Source organism: Solea solea, chromosome 7 (assembly GCF_958295425.1).
Source record: "Solea solea chromosome 7, fSolSol10.1, whole genome shotgun sequence".
Lineage (NCBI taxonomy): Eukaryota > Metazoa > Chordata > Actinopteri > Pleuronectiformes > Soleidae > Solea > Solea solea.
This window is the reverse complement of record NC_081140.1, coordinates 5,253,777-5,276,618: the sequence shown is the minus strand read 5'-3', so window position 1 is coordinate 5,276,618 and position 22,842 is coordinate 5,253,777. Positions and strand designations below refer to the sequence as shown.

The following is a 22,842-nucleotide window of genomic DNA, read 5'->3' as shown; positions in this document are numbered from 1 at the left end:
ACACTCGAGTTGGAGAATCACATTTGTATCTTTGACCAGGTGTGGCAATATTTAAAATTATAATACTAATTTCACACTGCAGAAAAGCATCCCATGTTGCTCGCTGCAGAATCCACCAGTAGTGATGTTGGTTTTATACATAAACATACATAAAAACAGATTACATTACTGGAAATTGTGAAACCTGTACCTAGTACGCTGCTGAACTGTGCGCCATTATTGGTCTACTTTAACAAAAATCTACTATTTATTTTCTCTACTTCCCTCTGCTGTTTGTCATTGTTATATGACATTGATATTTCTTTGAATAATATGTTCGTACTTTACTTTCCTCCTGGAACAAACTGACCCATCGACCTCACAATGTCGTACTTGTGGAGGTTAAAAAGGAGCGGGGAAACTTTGGATGATGCAACTCGGTCGTAAAACTGAGAGAAACACCACCTGACTCCTTCTCTCGTTTCCTTTCCTCTCCTCTTGTCTCGTCTCCTCTCCTCCACTGGGGTGAACTGCTCTGGACACAGCAGATGGCATTCAGGAGGAAGGGAAGGAAACAAAAACACCTTGCAGTTGTGGTGAAAAGTCGCGGGAATAATGAAAATGCAAACTGACTAATTATCATGCTGTGGGCGTTCACAGCCCTCAATTAAAAAGAAAAAAACAAAAACTTGGCTGCATTATTGTGCAAAAATATTAAAAATTAATGGCACACACACACACACTTGGAGAAGGAGACTGTTTGAGGACAAAAGGTGAGCGTGGTTTGCAGATTTTACCCTTTCCATTCATCTGCTGGCTCTGTCATGCTCTGTCCCCTCTGTGCACTTGTCTTTGTCTGCGTCCGGCCAGAGTCTGTTGGACACAGACAAAAGAATGCCGCCTGTCATGGAGATAGAGCACAGGTTTTGGCTTTCTGGGGGAGACGTGGAGGGGTCGGGGGTGGAGGAGTGGAGGGATCTCAGGGTTGGATAGGCATTGTTCAAAGCTGTGGCCATCCATTGTTGTTTTCTGGGCTCACTCCTGATCCGACACCGACCTCACCCATCTCCGCTGTCTCTGATTTCCTTCTCGCTCTCTATCCTCATTTCATTTTCTCTGGTGCTGGTGTTGTTGTTGTAGATGAGAGTGAGAGTACATGGAATGTAGGGAAAGGTGGAAATGCAACAGATGTCTGACCTGATGCTGTTTTCATCAACATGGCTGCTTCAGGCAAGGTGGTGCGCCACACTGTCTGTCTGTCTGTCTCTCTGTCTGTCTCTCTGTCTGCCTGCACCACCTCACAACATTGGAACAGTTCAGTGAATATGTTTCCATAGTTTCCTTGTCCCAGGATTCAGGCACTAACAAGAAATTGATTTATTGAATGAGGTGTAGCTGCCTCCACTACTCTAGGTGGCGATGTGTTCCCTCTCATCTTGTTGGTATCGGGCATGTCCTGGTTGACTATACACACGTTGGTAACTTACCACTTTACAAAATGCAAAGTGAGCTAAAGTGAGAGGAAAACTCTAAATCAATAGCATCAGTTATCAGTAGGCACTGTACACTTATTTTGTAGGATTATTGTCAGGTGTATGATTAAGCACCACCCTCACGTGTGGGAGGTCTACAACTGTGTTAGTCATCAGCAAGGTCTCTCCCAGGCAAAGGGAGACTGAAGGATTTAATGCCAGCCTACATTCACAGAACATCTGTGGTTAGTTCTCCACAATGTTTCGGAACAACCTGCACATTCACGACAGCAGGAGAGTGTCTGTGTGGTTCTGAGTGTAAGGAGGAAACCAAACAAAGCAATATATATATATATATATATATATATATATTGTCTGGGTTAGAGGAGGGCGAGGGCTAACGAGGTCCTTCTGGTAGAACGACTGTTTGTGGACAACGTCACCATGGTACTTTCACCCCTGTTTACATCACTCAAGCACTGTTTCAAGGCCACGCATGTAAACTCTACTCAAGAGGCAGGTTAAAAAGTTGAAAACAATGGGTACACTTTATTGTGTGAATCTGCATTCAACCCATTCACACCAATAAAGTGTTAAAGGTGAACCTACTCAGGGCTGAGGCTCGCTGGTGAGATGAAGCTAGTGAGGGGAGGAGATCCCAGGAGAACAGAGCACACAGGACAGACAGGACAGACAGGGACACTGGCACCCAGGTCACCAGCACCACCCGCCTCTGCAACTAAAACAAGATACTGTACCACAAATAAACTGAGGATTGCAATGAAGACGGGGCAAATTATACTCAAACTAAACTACATATAATTGCCCAGAATATAAGTAATTAGAAAGAAAATAACATAACTCTATTTTACAAGTATTAAATACTGCCTGCTCTAAACTAATGTCTTCAATTCAAAGGTTAGTTCAATCAAATTAACCAAATAGGGGTGGAATAACAAAACCAAGTCAATATACAGTACAACAAACTACACAAACAAAATAAAACTAACAACTAAGATGTCAGAATAAGCTCAGCCTCTCTGCAGTGCAACATAAATATGCTATAAGCTCACAGGGGAGAAGTGGAAAGGAGTGTAAAGAGCGAGGCACGGGGGGGAAACTGCCACATTTATTGTCCATTCCACTTACAATGAATAGCTACCATTGGTGTTCAAATGTGTGATGGACAGCATCTGGATAAATCTCCAGGAATTCATTTAGCAAACAGTAGACAACACACTGGACTGTGTCACGCAGACAAAGCAGAGACATTTTCTCACTCTTATTACAGCATAGAAAAGACAAATCCAGCCGTCTGATGAGTCCATAGACATGATTTACATGCATCTCCTGCACATCGCAGCACAATTGCTCTTTCCTTTTCTCAGTTTGCACATCACTCTGCATAGAAGAAGTAAGATATTTACAGCTACAGGTAGTTCATTTGCTGCTGTTAACCTTGCAGAAGTGGTTAAGTTTAGGGCTATGGTTTGAATTGTGGTTATGGTTAGAGTCAGAGTTAAGCATTAACTGGTTATGGTTATGGTAACTCCTTGTTTAAGCTGTCTAAATGAATGGAAGTCAATGCAGTGTCATAGGAAGCAGAAATAAGTCAACATTTTCTTATGTTACCACATTTATCTGACAACATGTTGAAAGAAATACAGAATATTCTACTCTGAACCAGCTGTTAATCTTCTTGGCTTATGCTCCCCCCCCACACACACACACATTTATTTAGATGGAGTGAACATTCAAAGCATTTTTTAAACTTGTTTTTTTTAACAAATCTCAAATTGTGAAAAGGTTTGAGTCATATTTGAACTTTGTTTATCTTCTCTTGTGTCCTATTGTTCAGCTCAACACTATTTATCTTATGACCCACTCAACTGTTAGTGTGGAAATCAGTGGCTTAAACTACTAACCTATATACTCTAACACCAAATACCAGAAGGAAACCAGAAATAGAGTTTTGCTAATAAACTGCTGGGGCCATTTTTAAAAACAACTATTTATTGATAAATAAATAAAAAAATGTATATTTGTGCGTGTGTGTGTGTGTGTGTGTAACAAGGTTATGTGGAAACATGACTTTCTGCTTTTGGTTGGGTTGTGTAACAGTTTTGGTAAATCCTTGTCAAATGTCGTCAAATGCTTTGAGAGACTGAGGCTCACAGTTGAAGCCATGACTCAGTGTGTCTGTGATCTGACTGAAGACCACGCACCAGCGCTGACCACTGATGTCAGACTGCAGTCCACCTGCTCTCTGTGTGAACGATTAGCAGAATATCCGATGTGAAACTTTTGCCACACAATGACAGTTTTCAGAAATGAGATTTGAGATGTTTTTCAGGGCGAGGAGCAAAGGTTTCAGATTTTAATCAACTTAAAGATTCTCACCTCCCTTTTCTCCGTTGCCTGTATTTTTTGCTCTCTTCTATCGAGTGTTGCTATGCAGCAGTCTGGGGACAAATTGATTATTCAGTCTGGAGCTCAGACAGCCAATTGTCTCCTGCTCTGCTTTGATTCACCGAAATGTCACTGTTGATAAGTTCCTCAGTGGCACAGTAAACACTCAGACACACACAGTATCGGCTGGGACTGAGGAGTTGCACTAAATCAGATTCTGGATTGCGGCATATAAATGGTTAAAATACAAATGTACAACCCTCTAATAAAATTTGCAGTTAATCAGGAATTATTTTAGTACAAACTGGTTATTGTGAAATTACACCTTTTCATTTGATATAATTAAATTTATTTTTATATTAGTATTTATTAGTGTTAATTAGTAGTGTTTTTTTTTTTTTTTACCTCACAGTTGAGGCGTCTGCAGTCTGCACAGAGAAACTGAACGCCCTGCAGTTTCTCTGCTGCACCAGCAGATGGAGAAAAGAAACGTCTTAGAGGACGAGACGAGCGCTGCAGGGCTCAGTGTCTCTGCTGACATCCACTCACAGCTTTGCTCTTATTTGTTGAATCAAATTATTCATCGCGTTGGTTCGTGTCAACAGAGTGGATATGCAAATCTTTCAGAAATATGTTTTCTGTTTTCAGATAAAAAAAACAAATCAGATTTACTTTCATTATGTTGTACTCACGAGAGAGAGCGTTTCCCTCGGGATCATCAATGAGAAATAATAAAAGACACAAAACTCACACTTCCAAACAATCCAAACACTCATGAGTGCATACACTATAGAACAGTAACTGCAGATGGAGTTACGCTCAAGTTTTTAAAGAAGGAAAAACTAAGTCAAAGACAATAATCAGGCAGTTTTGTTTCATTGTCAGCAGTAAAAGTCTAAATAAATATCCTATAAATATATTACTGAATTCATGCAACGCAATGGATTTTTTAAAATGTCTTCTTGACCTCTAAACATCAATAAGTAATATAAACTCGTTCCTAATGCACCTGTACTGATTCAAATTATCACTGATAGAATTTTAATTAGAACAATCCAAACACTTTTAATGAGTGACACACATTTAAGTTTTTACAGTAAAAATTGAACAACAAAAACAAAATTAAAAACAAGTTGCAAATGTTACGTTTACTATTTCACATATTTCAAACGGTCCTTTTATAAATTAAAACCACATTTTGAGTATGTAAATTGTATAATGTCTGAATTTATATGGATATGTAGTAAAAAAAAAAGAAGAAAAAATATAAAAGTATAAAGTATATTTAAGACTGAATGAATCTCCATGACATTTTAAAAAGTTTGGATATGACATAAATAATTCATGCAGGTTCAAGTAGCATCTGGTGTGATTTCAGGTTGAAAACTGATGTGACCGATGAACGACTGTGTCGTGAACATGATGAACTACGACGATTTTGGGTTGATTTTAAATCGAAGTGAGGTGCAGGGTAAGAGAGAGAACCCAGTTACTCCAGTACCCTAGTAAAAAAATGCTCCATACATGCACACACACACACACACGCGCACGCACACACACACTCTTTCTCTGTCACTCACTCACTCACTCACTCACACATACATGCTGCTGGGAGGAGGAGGAGGAGGAGGAGGAGGAGTGTCTGTGGGAGATGATTTCCTTCCCTCTGTGTCGTCCCCCTCGCACCCCCACCCCCGGCCCCCCTCGCTGCTACGCCGTGTAAACACAGTGTTCCAGAGGAATGTTGGACTCCCTGACCTCCGCTGCAGTTCACTCGGTTCACCCTGGCCGCGCTGTGCTCCGGCATCAGCAGCACCACCAACCCCTCCCCTCTCCTCCCCTCTCCTCTCTTCCACCTCCCCTCCAGAGCCCCTTCACTCCACTCACTCTTTCCCCCCGCCTCGCCTCACTCCTTTTCCTCGTGCAACCTCTCCTCCCCTTTTTCCTCTTCCCTTTTTTTCCCTTACCTCTTTTTTCTCTCCTGTACTTCCCCTCTCTCCCCCCCCCCTTTTCCCCTTCCCCCTTGCTCTCCCTTGTCCCTGTTTTCTCTGTACCTCATCACGACCTCCTTTATTTCTTCACAGTTATATGAACTATAACTTTAAGAACACACACACACACACAGACTAAAACCACTTCTACTGATACTCAGTATAAGCAGAGGTGACAGTTGCATTCAGGTCTTCTACTGAACTAAAATTAGCAACACAACACAAAGACGTCTTGAATTAAACATTTGTGAAATGACAGCAATGTAACGCTCGCCATATATTATATAATCTGATAATGAAAGACATATTTTACTGCTGAACGCTGTAGTGGAAATACTTCAAACACAAGCAGCTCAAACTCTCTACGTAGATGCGGGAAAATATTCAAACTCACTGCACAACATATCAGTGTGTCATGTGTTATTCACTTCCACTGAGTCCAGCAGAACATGTAGTGAGTCCAAAAAGACGTGAAAAAGACATGTATCCAGTGAGATGCAGCACATTTCATGAGAATAGATCATGCAGAGTGTGTTTAGTGTGCAGGGAATTGAAAAGATATGTGTGGCAGAGACACGGGAGACATTCAGAGGAGTTCCTCCTCAGGATCAAAACATGCTGCTTAAATAAATGTGAGTTTGTGAAACAAAGATTCAGACTTAAAGCCGTTTGGTGTAGTTTTAGAATTGGCTCGGTCAGGGTTTTATGTTTTTTTTTAAGATGACAAACTTATCACGACCCGATTCACAGTATGAATCACGACAGGAGTGAATTTGTGCTGCCATTCCTGTAACAATGTAACTAGTTATGTTGGTTTAATCAATCACAACTACATTTGAGCTTTGGTAAATTACATTTGCTCTTTTCTTTATAAAAGTTTTGAGGGATGGTTGTGTTTAATATCATTTGGTCAAAATTAAAATCACCAAGTTTTTTTTTAAAACTCTGTTTTAATGTTTTATTTTTATTTTACTAAAACAAAACAGCCAGTGTTTCACTTCAAACCGTTTATTTTTAGTGACATGAATAAAACATTTAATATCAAACATTATTCACAGTCGGAATGAAAAAGGGACGCGTTCGCTGAGAGAGGTTAGGACTTCGCAGCTGCACCACTGGGTGAACTGAGGTCAGTGAATTATGGTGCACATACATTTTTTATAATGTAATCAGTGCTATAGCTTTCTGTTAAAATGGGTAGGTACGCCCGCTTTAACCAGTCGTGGTATACTTTGCATATCAGTGGAAACAACCACTTTTCCATCAGCCTCCTCTTCCTCTGCATCATCAACCTGACTGTCTTGTGATTGCCATTACTTTTCCTTGTCTGTCCTCCTGTCTGTCTGTTTATCTGTGCGTCTTTTTGTCTGCCTCCATCTTGCCCTCTCCTCACTGATTGGAAACCATCCTCACACGTTCGTCCGCAGCTGTATTTATTTGTTCACATGAATCCAACGCTCAGTGTAATCAAGCAGCTCCATTTCACGTAATTAAGCGTTCATTTTTCACCCAGACCTCGAGCGCGGGGGGGGAACCGAGGCTGACTCGGGGCAGCGTCGATTCTTCACTCGGATGATGCGAGTCGTGCTGCTGCTGCTGCTGCTGCTGCAGGAACATGTGGTCGCTCAGCTCATTATGCTGACAGGGAAGAGGCACTTGGCTGACCTCTGCTGGGCCCTGACAAGCACTGTGGCAGATGTTGATCGGTTAATGATTCAATCCAGGATGTATATATATGAACATAAGTCTTCCTCTGGCACGGTGTCTGCAGGAGCGTCACTGCTGCATCCTGCTGTTTGTCCAGCAAACACTTAGCAGCTGTAACAGTGTCACTTTGTGGGATTAAACAAAGACGTGTGTAAATATTCTCAGATTACAAACTCCTATGTAAATGAATACTACAGTATTTCCACCCTGAATGACATGGTTTGGTTGACGCTCGGTGTGTAACAGCTTGAGCAGTGAAAAATAATGGTGACACCAGAGGAGAAATCCTTAACCCCTAAGAAATATGTTATGTAGCTCCGTCACAAAAAGATTAACATTGTTTTAACCTTTATTTCACTAGGAAGACACATTTAGATACAAATCTTTCCATTCGCCTGCAGGAGAAATAGCAGAAACTGATGTGGAGAGGAATGATGGAGAGAGAGAGAGAGAGAGCGAGTGAGCGAGTGTGTGAATGAGAGGGAGGGAAGCAGATGGCTGGAAATATAGCCTGCTAAATTATTCAGCTGGGCTGGAGTCTGGAGATAGATAGATGGATAGAAGCTGGCGTGGATACTTTTATTAGGATTCTGAGAGCTGTGAGGAGAGTGCTTCAAAACACCGTCATTGCCTTTTGAGAATAAGAAAAGTAATTGCATCAGGTCTGGGAACAGCTATTTGCTGGAGGAATTAAATCTATGTCCCAAATTAAAGTGTGAAACGAGGACACACCTCTGCATGTACCAACTTTCCCTCTCTTTACATGCAATTGTATGAACTGCTGTGTTTTTCTCTCCTAATACTACGCGTCTGTCGACTTTAACAACAATAATAATAGTAATAAAAAAAATACTCACACCCATTTTGATCAATACTGAGAATGCAGGAGGATGTTTGCCATCAGCAATTTAGGTTCTCTTCACAGTGAGCTGGAATAAAAGCCAATAAAATTTCATTTGTGTAAGGAATGTGTGCTGAAGGACTGTTGTGGGGCGACCTGTGGTCCTTGAATGTGTTCCAGGATCTCCGAGCATCCTTAGAAATAAATCAAGTTCACTGTTGTTCACCTGAACGGCCTGGTTTAAAGGTTTAAAATCTTCCTACAGTCATTTCCACGGAAATATTTGCATTGAAACCCTTTACTTTGCCCCGAGGTACGTTATTGTTTGCTGTTTTTCCTCACAGTCAGTAAATATCAGTAAATAATAAATATGAAATATCTACATGTTCTGTTTCTCCATGTAGCTTAGTGCATCATGTTTGACTCTCAGAGTCACCGACACACATACACAGATGCACATATAGTCCTAAGCGGAGGGCTCCAGGGAAATAGAGCAGAGAGGAAACTACGTGCCTTCGCCAAGCAAGGGCTGTCTGGTGTCATGGCAACCGGTGCAGATTACCCCACCCTCCATCAGTCGGAGAGGAGAGGAGAGGAGAGGAGAGGAGAGGAGAGGAGAGGAGAGGAGAGGAGAGGAGAGGAGTGATGGGCACACACACACACACATACAAGCAAACACACACAGTTCATATTTAAAATAATGTATTTGCTTTGAAAGCCGTTACATGTCAGATGATTACATTTCAAAATGTCCCCTGTTTTTTTTTCACTGAAGCTATATTGTCTGCACCCGCAGCAGTAAACACTAGAAGCCCTGACTCGACATGTAAGTACAGAGTGGTGTAGAGAAAGAGGAGGAGGAGGAGGAGGGAGGCAAATAATGGTGTGATGGTGCAGGGAGAGGTTGAGATGTGTGGAGGGGCCCATAAATGTATAGCAGAGCTAAATGCATCGAGGGGATATGCCTTTATTAAAAGCAGGAGCAGCTTCAGTCATGTGGAGTCGGACACGAGCACGTTTCACACTTCCACAGCCCCACTACACTGAGATACGACTGTGTGTGTGTGTGTGTGTGTGTGTGTGAAGGTTAGCACTGCAGCCGCAGAGAGTGAGGGATGATGCTGGGCATGAGGAGAGCAGAGAGGCACTGATGCATGGACGAGCCGACAGCAAGAGAAGGGGAAGACGAGGCCAGGGGATAATATTAGAGTCTGCATGTGGGTACGGGAGGGCAGTTGCAGATTTTGGTAGCACACAGAAAGAGGCGATACGGATAGGGCGGGGAGGAGATAAATGGCATCAGCGTGAGGAGAAGAGGAGAGAGGAAAAAAAATAGAGGAGAGAGGGAGGGCGGGTGAGTGAGGGAGGGAGAGAAAGGAGGGAGGGGGGAGTTTTGAGGTCGTTTGAGGACACTGAATCCTAAATTGACTGCGGCACAGGCATCGTCCACAGTTACATCACAGCTGAGCTCAAACTCAGGATGAACTCCCTCCCTCCCTCCCCCCTACCACCCACCCACCCACCACCCCATCGTAAAGTGGTTCACAGCAGACTTACAGCAGCAGAGACTGAGTGTGTGTGTAGGGATGTATATAACGGGTTACACGGCACGAGGCACCAGGCGACTGCAGACCGTCTGCCTCTTTGTTTTTCTGTGCAGCCGTCGGCGACATGGTCGGAATCAGCCTCGTCGAGGCTCTTGTATTTATCGAAGGCCAAAGACACAAAGTAACTCAGTCTTACATGACATAGCCTCACAGCGACAAAGGATCTGTGACTCAACAACAATACGTGTATTTTCCTTTTTTCTTTTTAGATTTATACCATAATTAAAACTATAATGTCAGGCTGAATGCTCCATTTTTTTGTCCAGCCGCACAACCTTCACTCACTCACACAGAGAGCGGCCGCACTGCTCTGTCACAAATGAAGGGCACCTTGAAAGCATATGCCAATGTAAAGAGGCTAACAACCTACCTCTGTGGCTCTTATGTGCTTTTTTTTTTTGAGGATTTGAAGCAATAACCTCACTAAGTCGCCTCGCTTTATGTGTAATCTTCAAATGATTCCACTTGAAACATCATTTCCCTGCAGCTGGTTGGCTATCTCCTCTTAAATCTCTAAGGAAAAATGTCTATCTCTGGCTCTGCCATCAATGAAAGGATGCACAAGATACCAAGTCCACTATCTCGGTTTAACTCTTGGTTCATGTTGGAGTTCAGATCCAATGAACAGCCCACGTTTTCCCCCAGATTTGAAATCAGTGTAATCTTCTATCTTTTATGTGAGTTACAATGAGGCCAGGAAAATGTTTTTCATGGTTTACTGAAGATTCATTTCAGCAGAAACGCAAGATTTTATTTAAATGCGTAAATGTATTCAGTTGTAGATCGGTCACATATGGCATCAATGCATCCCAATGTCTCTGGGGCAAAAGTCAGACAGACAGACAGACAGACAGTTTCACCGCGGTTCATTTGTACTATAGTATCGAGTCTGAATCTGGACATCTTTTCTAGATCAGGAAACATTAGTGCAGGTGTGAACGCACACACGATGTATTGCAATCTAAATGCTATCGGACCGGCTGGACAACATCCGGAGGTGATCTCAGTAGGATCACTGAGATCAGATCGTAGTGTTGCCAGGTGTAAATGTGATCCGTGCTCCCAGGACTCCCTGTTACAACAAGCTGTGAGTTGAAAGGTCACTTAACTCTCAGGACTCTCACTTCCATTTTATCCCCCATTATCTTTTGGAAAACCTCTCATTCACTGTCTGGTCATTTGGTTCAAGCACAATGAACTGAAATCATTCAACTTTCAACATTTAAATAAAGAAATAATGTAACATTATTCATATGCTGAAAACGGGCTCTATTAAGAAATACAATCAGAGCTGACTGAGGGAACATCTGTGTGTATGCAGCAGCAGAGCAGTGGTTTTTTGAGCGGCAGAATTCACTGCTAAAGTTTTCCCGTCTTTGACACAAAACAAATCACTTCCTGTATGCAGCGCAGGAATGTTGCCCGGCAACACAAGATCTACACAGCGGCAAATGTTTATTTTCTGCTCTGATCCATTTAATGACGATCCTTCAGAGACTTGCCTGCTTGACGACTCCGTATAATCTCTGCAGACATTTAGATAAAAACTTGCTTTATCTTTTCCTTCCTCAGGAGCTGCCAGGACTGCAGGCTAGAAGCTCCCGATGACACCTGGCATTCATCTGTAAGTGCTGACACCGCGTACGCTGTAAGTGATTCACAAGTAAAAGCTATATTACTTCATTCTGCCCCCGTAAGACAGTTACATAGCATGTGAGGAGAGTCAGACAAAAACTGATGATGAAAAAACCTATATTGTGAAATCCATCCATCTTCTACCTGATGAGTTCATCACAGGGTCATACATAGACAAACAACCACCCACCTCACACACATACAGTCAATTTAGAGTGACCTATTTACCTTATCCCCATATTGCTTGTTTTTGGACTGTGGGAGGAAGCCGGAGAAAACCCACGCACACACGGGGAGAACATGCAAACTCCATTTTCTCATGGGTCTAAAATACATTTAGTTTAAATGGCAGAATATGACCAAAATATGGCCAACTTCATAGGCTCAGCAGTGGACTCACACTAACACACTGACTGGGAAGATGATTCCTGACGTGTGTAAGCAAAATATAAAAACAAACACAATTCATGTGAAATTGGTGCAATAGCACTGGTGGAATGGAAGAGGTAAGTACTGAACCTGCCCCCCCCCCCCCGCGTGTCATGCAGCTGTTCTATGGTCATCGCCCTATAAATACAGCAGCTGACTGATGGATCCTGCAGCAGCTGTCTGCTGTCCCACAATACATGGACATACCGTTTTCACACACATACAAATGGGCGAAAAGACGTTTGGTTGCGTGTCTATTAATTGTCCTCAAATTAATATGATGTCATTTATCTAATAATGTATCATTTGACAGGGTGGTTTCATTCCAAAATGCAATTATATTTTAACCGTAGAACACTAATGTTCACTTTGGTAACACTGGGTAGATTTTACCAGGTTATAATATCCCTAAAAAAAAAAATACTTCTCATCAAGTAAAACAATACATGTCAAATTGAAGTACTCTTCTTTTATTTCCAGCCAAACAACATCTCATAAAACATCATCATGGGGCGGGGGGGGGGGGGCTATACAAAGCCTCTAAAATGAGTGGAAAAATGAAGCAATCGTTCACGGAAAATAACCCTGAACATTGTTATTTGGTCGACCCATACCTGGGACATGTGAGCCTTTGTCTGGTGAAGGCACAGCCTCCCTGCATCACTGACAACTTTCTTTCACAAATGACCACTAAGTGATATTTATTCATAACCTTACACTAAATAAGGATTACATGCAAATTGAATTCAAATGTCCAGCTCGTCAGCAAGCTCTGCAGAAGCCCGATAACGACCTGTTTATTTAAAGCAGGTGTGTCGGAGCGAGGCGACTTCTACAACATGCGGGGCAGTCGAAAGACTCTTTAAATAATGATGCAATTATTATAATAATACAGCATTATCCCGAGCATATTAGAAATCAAGATACGAGTTGGAGAAAGTTGTCAGAGAGTGACACAACCATCCACACTACATGGTGAGTTTGGAGTGAACATACAATAAGAACAACCCCAGAACATTTCATCCAGTCTGATCCGTTTCTTTTTGAATGATGCTGCTCGCAGACAGTTGAAAGCACAACCTCCCTGGTGGAAGTCATAAATAAATAATATATATTCCGCCTTCATATCGCACCACCTTTTGAGTCAGCTCTTTTGAAAGGGAGCGGTGATGGATGAAGACGTCAACCCACGAGCATTTCCCCTCTGTGTCCGGAACACACGGCAGAGTGACAGTGAAACAATGAGGTGGATGCTGAGAATCCCAGGTTTCCCCTGTGTTCAGTGCCGCAGCAGCAGCAGCAGCAGCAGCAGCAGCAGCAGCATGGACAAGGAGACGCATCATTGCAGTGAAGTGAGGCCTGTTAATAGGCCCACGACACAGGGGGTGTGGTGGTTCTGCTCAGGGCTCACGAGAAGACGAGTTCGGGGGTCAGAGAGGAGAGCGGTATGTGGAACGAGTGGAACGAGTTAGAGACAAGAGGAGTAAGACGGGAGGGAGAGGGAGTAGATGTGACTTTGTGCATGTATGGTGTATATACAGTATATATATATATACAGTATATATATATATATATATATATATATATATATATATATATATATAGAATAGAGGATAATTATTTCTATTTCACTTAGAAACTCACATTCAGAAAATATGTATGCAGTTTTTTGTCCTCTACAAGTATTTAGCTGGATCTACCCTTACACTTGAACAATAACACAGCTCTGACTGACTGACAGAAAAAACAACAGAGCTGGTGGTGCCTGAAACTTTTGCACAGTACTGTGTATATATATATATATATATATATATATATATTTATTTTTTCAAAATGATCCTGAATGAAAGCACAGGATTTGTAGAAAAAGTGCAGGATCAAAATAAAAGCAGATTTTGCATCTATTCAGAGCTGCCACCTGAGCCTGATCACAGGGAACTTTGTTCTTTTTTTACATTAGTATATGTGCTTTAATCTAATGTTATCCCATTATTGCATATACACATACACATAGAGTATATCCATGTCCTGCAGTGCACAGATATTATGTGTATGTTCATTTAATCTGCATTACTCTTTAACCCGAGCCTTCTTTATTCATCATCACTGTGTTTGTTAATGCACCAAAACGCCAACGTTAATCAGGCAATAGCACAGATTCTGATTGCGTGTCAAGGCAGGTGGTGAAGATTCCAATGTAGTAGACAATGAGCTCTTCTGTCAACATACTTGAGTCCCATTTGATAAGCACTTAGAGTTAATTTGTATACAATATTCTTCTGTAGTGCTTTCTTTGGTTTACATTTTTCACACTTGACCATGGGAAAAGCATTAAAGGGGACATATTATGCAAAATCAACTTTTTAACCATTTCAATACAATACTATATTTGGGACTCTGGAGGCCCTACCAGTCGCCAAAGTGTGGAAAAAGAATACTCAGTCCTGTTTTCGTGGTCCCCCTTAGTGTAAGTATAGGCGATAAAACACGCAATGCTAAATTCCCTGTGCTTATGACGGCAGCATGCGCATTTCACCGCAAATGTTACCACCCACCAGTAAGTTTACCTCGAGAGCTCCACCTTAGCTCCACCATAGCTCCACCTTAGCTCCACCTTAGCTCCACCTTAGCTCCACCTTAGCTCCACCTTGTCCCTATAAAATGCCAGAGTGCATGCGAGAGAGGAAGAGCGGTATAATGTCAACGCGGAGGGACAAGTGTGCTGTTGGTGTTTTACACAAACTTCCAGCCTCAGAGGATTTTATATATGAAGCTAATGTGCCGGATAAAGTCAGCAAACGTGTGTTCGCACCACTTCATATCAGACATCGGCCAGTGGTCAACGTATTTAGTCAGCGACCGTATTTCACCGACGTACAAACACACACATTTTTAAGAAAAGGTCACATAGAGCTCATAACTGACCATTCTGACACGTCCTTATTAAAAATATTTGTCCAGTACGTCCTCCATGACCGGAGCACACACTCAGTCTGATACAGTCACATACAGCAGCAGTTTATGCAGCGATCAGCGGTGGCGATCAGCTGTGCTGTCCCTAAGTGTTTTTAACTGATTTACAGTTGGGCAGTGTCGGCTTGATCCTTGTGTCGGACGTCTCTTCCTGTGACGGCACTCTCGCTGTTTTCCGTGCACGCTGCCATGTTGATATTGTCAGAGAACTAGTGGAGGGAGGGGGAGAGGAATGGAGCAGAGGGAACAGGAGCTGAGTGAGCGCAGTAAAAAGGACAAATCAGAAACCCCCTGGAAGAAGTGGGTGTGTGTTTGCCTGTGTCTCATTTGCATATAAAGGGACCATGCACAAATCCGAGTGTTCTGAAAGGGGCAGTTTTGGCAGGGTTATTGAACTGCTATGGTGCTTCATCCTTATGGTATTTTGACCAAAGCATGTCACAGACATGTTCATTAGGACACCAAGGAACTATTTTAACTTGGGGAAATAGGGTATAATATGTCTCCTTTAATGTCATGACTGATATGTACACATCCCATCTTCTCAATGCAGTCATTGCTATACATCACCTTGACTCTTTCTTAAAGCCGTAAAGTTTATATAGTTTATAGTATAAGTATATAGAAGTATGAAATAAGCTTCTCTTCCACTCAAATAAAGTAAATGGAGGAATGAAATACTTCATAGTACTATTTCTTTAACTGCATGGACGAGTGGTCTTTGGCAGATGTGAGCATCATAATTGTGGACAGGCATTAAATCACAAAACCATCGATGAGCCACGTTATTGAAGTGGATTTTCCTTCATGGATCTAAAATATTGGACCTAATCAGAAATGTGGAACAATATTCAAATTAAACTGCATATTTGATTAGTCTTCATATTAAAATGAAAAACAAACTATTGCATTTATAAAACAGAACCAGAAAATGAGAACAGTGACACTGGCAGCACAGCGATCCTCCATGAGGAGGAATACATCACCAAAATTCACAGTCGCATGTGAACACCCACAATTATGTCCTGTGATTATTACAACGCACCGCATGAACAGGTTCATCCTGATCCTCTTGGTGATCTGAGACCTGCAGTAATACATCGAGGCTCAGTTTGAGTGAATATAATACAGAGCTGCCAGACTTGTTGGGGTCAGGGAGCGTTTGATTACCAGGAACTGAGGGAACAATTGGGAACTGTAGTTTATTTTGAGCTAATCCCACATAAACTGTGCTGCAAGAGTCAGTCTTTGCTAATCCCAAACAAAAAGTCACGTGACCAAATGTTATTTATTTTGTCTGTTAAAAATTGTTGAAGATAAGGTGTCTTATCTGTCTATCTAGCACAAGATGTCAGTTTTATAAATGATGTTCCCATTTAGAGGAAAGTAGAAGATAAAGCCTGACACATAGTAGACACTCAATTGACAGCTGTTATTGTCCGCAGTTGCAAAACCTCAATATAGTGCTGGCCAAATTGCAAATCTTGAGGTTTTGGAAAGGGAGTACATAAGATATACATATGGGTACATGAGTCCGGTTACCTCTAGGTCCTTTGATGAGATTTGTTTTTTAAAGAGCAAACACAGTAGATCGTAAGGATTCTCAATGAGCCTGAACAAAGTGTTTAAGCCCAAAATGACAGAGTCACAGTTCATTTTGACAGGTGTGGTAGGTAGTACATAATCATATTATTATTCATTATCAGTGCTGTTTGGTAACTGTACAAACAGTGTGTGTATTGATAAGAAAAAAAATATGTTATACTGTGAGATGGCCTTTAGTGTCGAGCAAAGAAAGTGTTTTTATATTTATTTTCCCAGACAACATCTGTTTTACTTGCATCCTAAACGTTGTGTCATTAATCTTGATATAAATGTGTTGTGCAGTGATGTGCAGTTTTTGTTGTTGTTGTCGTTACAGCAGTTTAATGCACATGGCAGCCTCGGTCTGCTCTCGTAGAAAAAGTGCTATTTGACTCTTATTAGTGTTTGTAAAGTGAGCAACAGTGAGTCCTGAGGTTTGTCCCATTTTTAAGGGTAGAAGGTGTGACGACAGACTGCAACGCTAATGCATTTGTGATGTTGGACTATATACAGTAAATAAAACTGACAAGACCGAATGTCATAGCATCCTGGTGTGTTTTTAAACACCTCCGCCCAATGCCCAAGAAGTGGGCTGAGAGCTGAGTGAGGGACAGGAGGGAAGAAGAACTGAGTGCAGTGCAGGGGGTGTGGTTTGATATTAATTCTCACACGAGTTGCAGCTGTGTGGAAAGTCCCTACTGCTAATGAGATGCTCCCTGAGACGAGCCTCTCAATCGATCAAATGCAAGGCGCCACATGTTCTCCCACGTCTGAGACCTGCTGAACAGAGGATTTAGATGCTAAGATCAGATTGTGAATATCCACAGTGAATGTCCACTAAGCCTAACCCGGATATTTATACTACCCTTAAGTCCTCAGTCCTATCCTTGCCCTGAACCCTTAATCTCTGTCTTTAATCGTACCCCTTCTCTGCTCTGAGCATCTACAGTAAATGCGCTGCCAGTGGGTTCATAAAAAGGGGTGGAGTCTGTGACAATGAGCCTGAGTGGACTAAGAAAGTCAATGTCAGAATTTGAAGCAGTAGCTGGTGTTTGACCAGAGAGGCAGTAAATATGTACGTTTTTTATCATAACATTAAATCTTTAATACTTCACATTAAACTGTACACCTGGATCAATAAATAAAATCACTTATATACTGGTTTTCACCTGAATAACGTTAACAGGGTTTAGTTACACTTACATGCTGTGACACATTGTGTTTAATGAAGAAACTGTGACACGGTAAGCTTTCTTTTTAATGGGAAGGATGTTGAAGTTATTAGAAATACTATGATCTAACCAGGTGCTTTATATGCCAAAGCCTACCCACATGTTATTGTCTGTGCCTAAACCGAACCACATTTATAGCCAGGAAATGGTTTTCATCACCCTCATTTCTTCATCTCAGCCAAATGTGCCACAAGCATTTAAAAACACGACCACAGTGAAAGTGATAGTGATCATTTTGGTTGAGAAATGTGAGCTCCTGCTCATCTGTGATTTGTAGAAACATATAATCGTGTTGACAGGGGTTGGACAGCCTCTGGAGCCTGTATGTACACGTTTTATTTGACCTTCAGTCAGTGTCTACATGCCTCCCGTACAGTCCCATTGTGAAAAGCTGAGCGACGTCCTCTGCAGAGGGAAGGTGGACACTTTGAGATGGAATGTGATTTGCAGTGAAAACATGTATGACGTGTGTGTGTGTGTTTGTTTGTCTTTCCCCTGCTGGTCCCAGCCGTCTGAAGGTCATGCCATCCCCATCCTCAGCTTCATGGAGAGCTGCCAATGCTGACGGCTGCAGCTACTGGTGCTGCACTGAGTCTGGCACTTGCTTCCCTCACTGCAGGGCATTGATTAAGTGGCACAGCTTTGCCTCACCTGCTGGAAACAGCCAATACCAATCCAGCAGCAGCCCCAGCAGCCAATACTGAGGCAGGGAAAGCTTTGGAAAGGCTGGAGACAAACTGGCAGCCAGAAGACAAGTGTTGTGATTTTTTTTTTCTTTCCTCTCGTGAAAAAAAAAAAAAGCAGAGAAAATATCATGGAGGAGGGGTAGAGAAGACAGAGTAATAAGATGGAGGGTTTGGTGTGTGTGTGTGTGGGGGGGGATTCGAGAAGTCTGAGGGAGAAAAAAGGAAGGACAGCTTTTGAAATGGCGACAAGGATGAGCAGACTTGAGGGAAATAGGCGAGGAGACTGTACTCATTTACACACACACACACACACACACACACACATTTCGTGCCTTCTCTGGCTGCCTTAGTGAAGCTGTCAAGATGAAAAATGAGCTAGTCAAATCTAATAACATGAGAAGTTAAGAGGCAAACTTCTCATGCAGAGCTGTGGAGGGAAGTGTTGATGAGTACGAACACAGGGGATGTGAGATATTTATCCAGAGCTAAAGCACCGACTGTACGGCCTCCGTGCACTGGAAATATGAAAGGCTTCAACACGGCGTCAGTTGATTTGTTGTCCTTACTGACACGTCTGCTGAGAACTGCAGCAGTTTGCACAACTGACCAAATGAATCACTGACTGATTTGCAGGGAAATGATGGTGCAAAATACACTGAGATGAAACAAAATGCTTTCTTTCATATAATTAAATGGAGGAAGAAAATCCGCTTGGCATCAATGCCTTCATTATTTTCGAGTGTCATGTGTACACAGTGAGGAAAGATAAGTAACATTTTTAATTAGAATTCATTTTCAAAAACAAAAAAGTTGTAATTGACTGATATCATTAGCATATTGTTAATAATGGCCTACCATTAGTCCAGTGTCTTTGATTCATACTCTTTTATTATTAAGAATGCATTCCTCAATTACTCTCACTCGCTCATTTAAGAGTTACGTTCTACAGTTTTAAAGGCATAATAGACAGGATTGCTGGGGAAATAGTTGACAAGCTTCATCTGAAGGTTATTTAAATACTTATATTGAGAGACATTTCATATGCGACAGATGACCTAAGGTCATTTCTCCATCACTGAAATGCTCCACCCATATTGACACATGCGCTATTGCATTTATTATCTACTCTCTTTTAGACTTGTTCTCCTTGCATAGGTTGCTTTGCAGCATAGGCAGCTGTTGAAAGGAGTGCCTTCTTTCTCTCAACTGCCCTTGAATTGACCAAAGTCTCCCAAGATTTTCCCAAAGCTGTACATTTAGATCACTTGATTTACATTATGCTGCAACTATTGTGAAAATATTGATCAGTAACAGCAAAAATGTGTTGCCCTACCCCAGCTTAACGTGTTTGTAGCTTCAATTAGCATTTAGCTTACAGCATAAGCCTCGATGCAAATGTCACAGCAAAAAAAGAGAGCTAATCTGTAACACTTAGAACTCCAAACTACACACATTGTACACTCACACCTCATATACAATAATATGCACTTTACTAAGAAATGTAACTCACTGTCAACCTTTATTAGTTCATTATATTTCTTAACTGTATAAAATTAACTCTTTCTTTTGCCCAAAGGTGTTAGCTGCTTATTAGTGGAGAGGGATTCAATCTTGTATCTTGTCTTCATTCTTTAGGATTGAAGTTTATTTTAATGTCTTTTTTAGAGTTCATGGATGCGTTCTTGCTGCTTTGCTAATCAGGTGTTGTTTTTATTTAATTATGTGTCGAAACACGAGTGTCACAGAGATTTTCCGCCTCCAAGCCGCCGTTATTGTAGGAGAAAAAAAGTGGGTTGCAAGGGCTAAACAACTATAGATTGGACTGTCAGTGTGAGGCAGTTACAGTGTCAGTAACACAACAGTGGAGGTGGAAAGAAATGTACAGTGTAGGAACAGTACAGTACAGCTATTTAGCATGACAACAGCCTCTGGGAAGAAGCTACTCCTGCGTCAGCTCACACTAGTTTTTATGGATCTCAGTCTTCTGCCTGGGGGAAGAAGTTGAAAGAGTTTGTGTCCAGGGAGGGATGGGTCAGAGATGATCATGCATGCATCCTGCTTGGCGCTGGTAGGGTGCAGCTGAGTCTTGGGGAGCAGCTTGAGGCTAATGGTCTCTTCAGCCGAGTGAATAATGCTGCAGCTTCTCAGTGTCCTGTTTGTTTACCGCACTGTGTCAGACAGGGATGATTGATATGAGGATGGAGTCAGTGGTAGAAGTGCCGATGTGGATCAACAGTGCCTGTGGCTGTTTGAGCATCTTCATCTGCCTCGGGAAGAACTTCCTGTGTTGGGCCATCAGTGTTATGCACCTTATGCTGATGTCTTTTTTAAAGGTCCAGTGTGTAAGAATTAGTGACATCTAATGGTGGGACTGTAACAAATGGAGGACGCCTCCGCTCACCCCTCCCTTTCCAAATGGCTTAGCAAACTACGATAGCATGCGACAAAGGATGTCATTCTTCTTTATTGTGGAGTAAACTTCTGCTTCAAAAAGCGCACTCTGACTGGTTTGTCTGTTCAGGCTGCTGTAGAAACATGGTGGCTCTTACTCTAAAGCTACAAAGAGCAAAAAGATTTCTATTTTAATGTGCTTATATTATATAAACATATTTATGGGTTGTATGTTCAATTTCTGCCAATAAATCCTGCTAAATGTTGCACACTGGACCTTTAAAATTCTTGGAGGTGGTGGTGCCAAAGAACTTGATTATGGCTGCAACTGGTGTGTGTGTGTGTGTGTGTGTGTGTGTGTGTGTGTGTGTGTGTGTGTGTTACTGGTCTCAGTCATGGTCCCTGGTGAACAGATTATGCCAAAGGTTGCTGACACTAAGTGAATGCAGCATGTCAGTCCTTTTCAGCTTTATGAGTCATAATAGTACCTGTACTCTTAATTTAAAAAAAAAACAAGTGGCCACAATATTGTCTTTATTCCCACTTTATCACAAACTTAAAATGCATTAAAATTAATACTTTATTTTTTTATTTAATTTAATTTAAATCTTTTATGATCTTAACGTATGCTACTAATACAACAGGCTATTTTAGGTGCTTGTATTGGTAAAGAGCGGCAGTACGTCATTTTATTGTATTTCAATTAATAATAGTACCAAAATATCCAGCCTCAACTATTCCATTCTTTGGCAGCCTTCCATTGGGGTGCCAGAGTAAAATGGACCGTTGCCGTCAGGCTGATTGGTCGACAGTTGGTCCGAAGGTTCGATGTCGTCATTCATTGTCGTCACACTGGTACGACATCGCGCTACCTCTCTCCGCACTGTACTAAACCGAACCGTATCATGATGGGAACACAGCATTGGAGAACAGCATCATCTCGACTCGACGCTCCCCTTCCCCAGGAAACTCAGCCTGTTTGGGGGCAAGGTAGGTTGCCTGCTTTTTGGCAACAGTTAGGAAAGCCTTCAGGACGTCTTAAGTCCTGGTGAAGCTGGCCAAGGGCCTGGATTGATGTAGAGTAACAGCAAACAGCAGTGCAGAAAAAAGAAGGTCTATCTTCAAGGCATTTGACAAATCAGGGAACTCACTGTAAACACCTGTGCATGCAGCGCTGTGTGGATGCCCATGTCATAGTCATATCGACATGGTAAAGACAATCTGCTGAATTTTAAACCCAGCATCAGAATGGAGAGGATAGGTTATTTAATTTTAACTCACAACCATATCTAAGGTTTACAGAGTATGGTCAGTAAAAGAGGAAATATCCAGTGTGCAGCATTTATTTGGGCAAAAGATTATGTCTCTGATCACCATCACCGAGGTCAGAGGAGAATGACAGGACTGGTTTGAAATGATAGAAAGGAAACAGTAACTCAAATATCCAAACAGCACTGGACACAAAACACGTCAAACCTTCAAGCAGATGAGCTACAGTAGAAGAAGACCACACTAGTGCTGCCACTTTATTAGGGGTCGTCTGTACCTAATAATGTGACAGGCAAGGGTTCATAAATAGCAGCACTGATGATTGAGCTGGAAGGCAAGATTTTTGCAAACGTAACACAAATGATTCTCATTTAAAGAAGGAAAATAACAGGGTGTGTGTTTCCATTTTGATGGTGTGTAAATCTCTGCACATGTGTGTGAACGCTCTGTGTGATGTGTTTGCACAGTGATGTGAGCCGTGTGAAGGTGGGGGTTAGAGCTGCCAGACTGATACACTGACACAGAGAGACACTTCTCTCCTCACAGTTCATCTTCACCTCCTGACAGAACCTGCTGGTGCAGATGACCTGACCCACATACAGCAGGCACCCACAGTCTCTCTTTCTCACCACACACA

At 41.9% G+C, this 22,842-nt stretch overlaps 1 long non-coding RNA gene across 1 annotated transcript in view; it reads left to right on the top strand.

Annotated features, from left to right (window-relative positions):
• LOC131463003 (uncharacterized) overlaps positions 1 to 22,842 on the top strand; it is a 66,427-nt gene that overhangs the window by 23,889 nt on the left and 19,696 nt on the right. Inside the window, exon 2 of the long non-coding RNA XR_009240930.1 lies at positions 11,579 to 11,654. This is a non-coding gene — a long non-coding RNA (uncharacterized LOC131463003). The remainder of the gene's footprint in view (positions 1 to 11,578; positions 11,655 to 22,842) is intronic.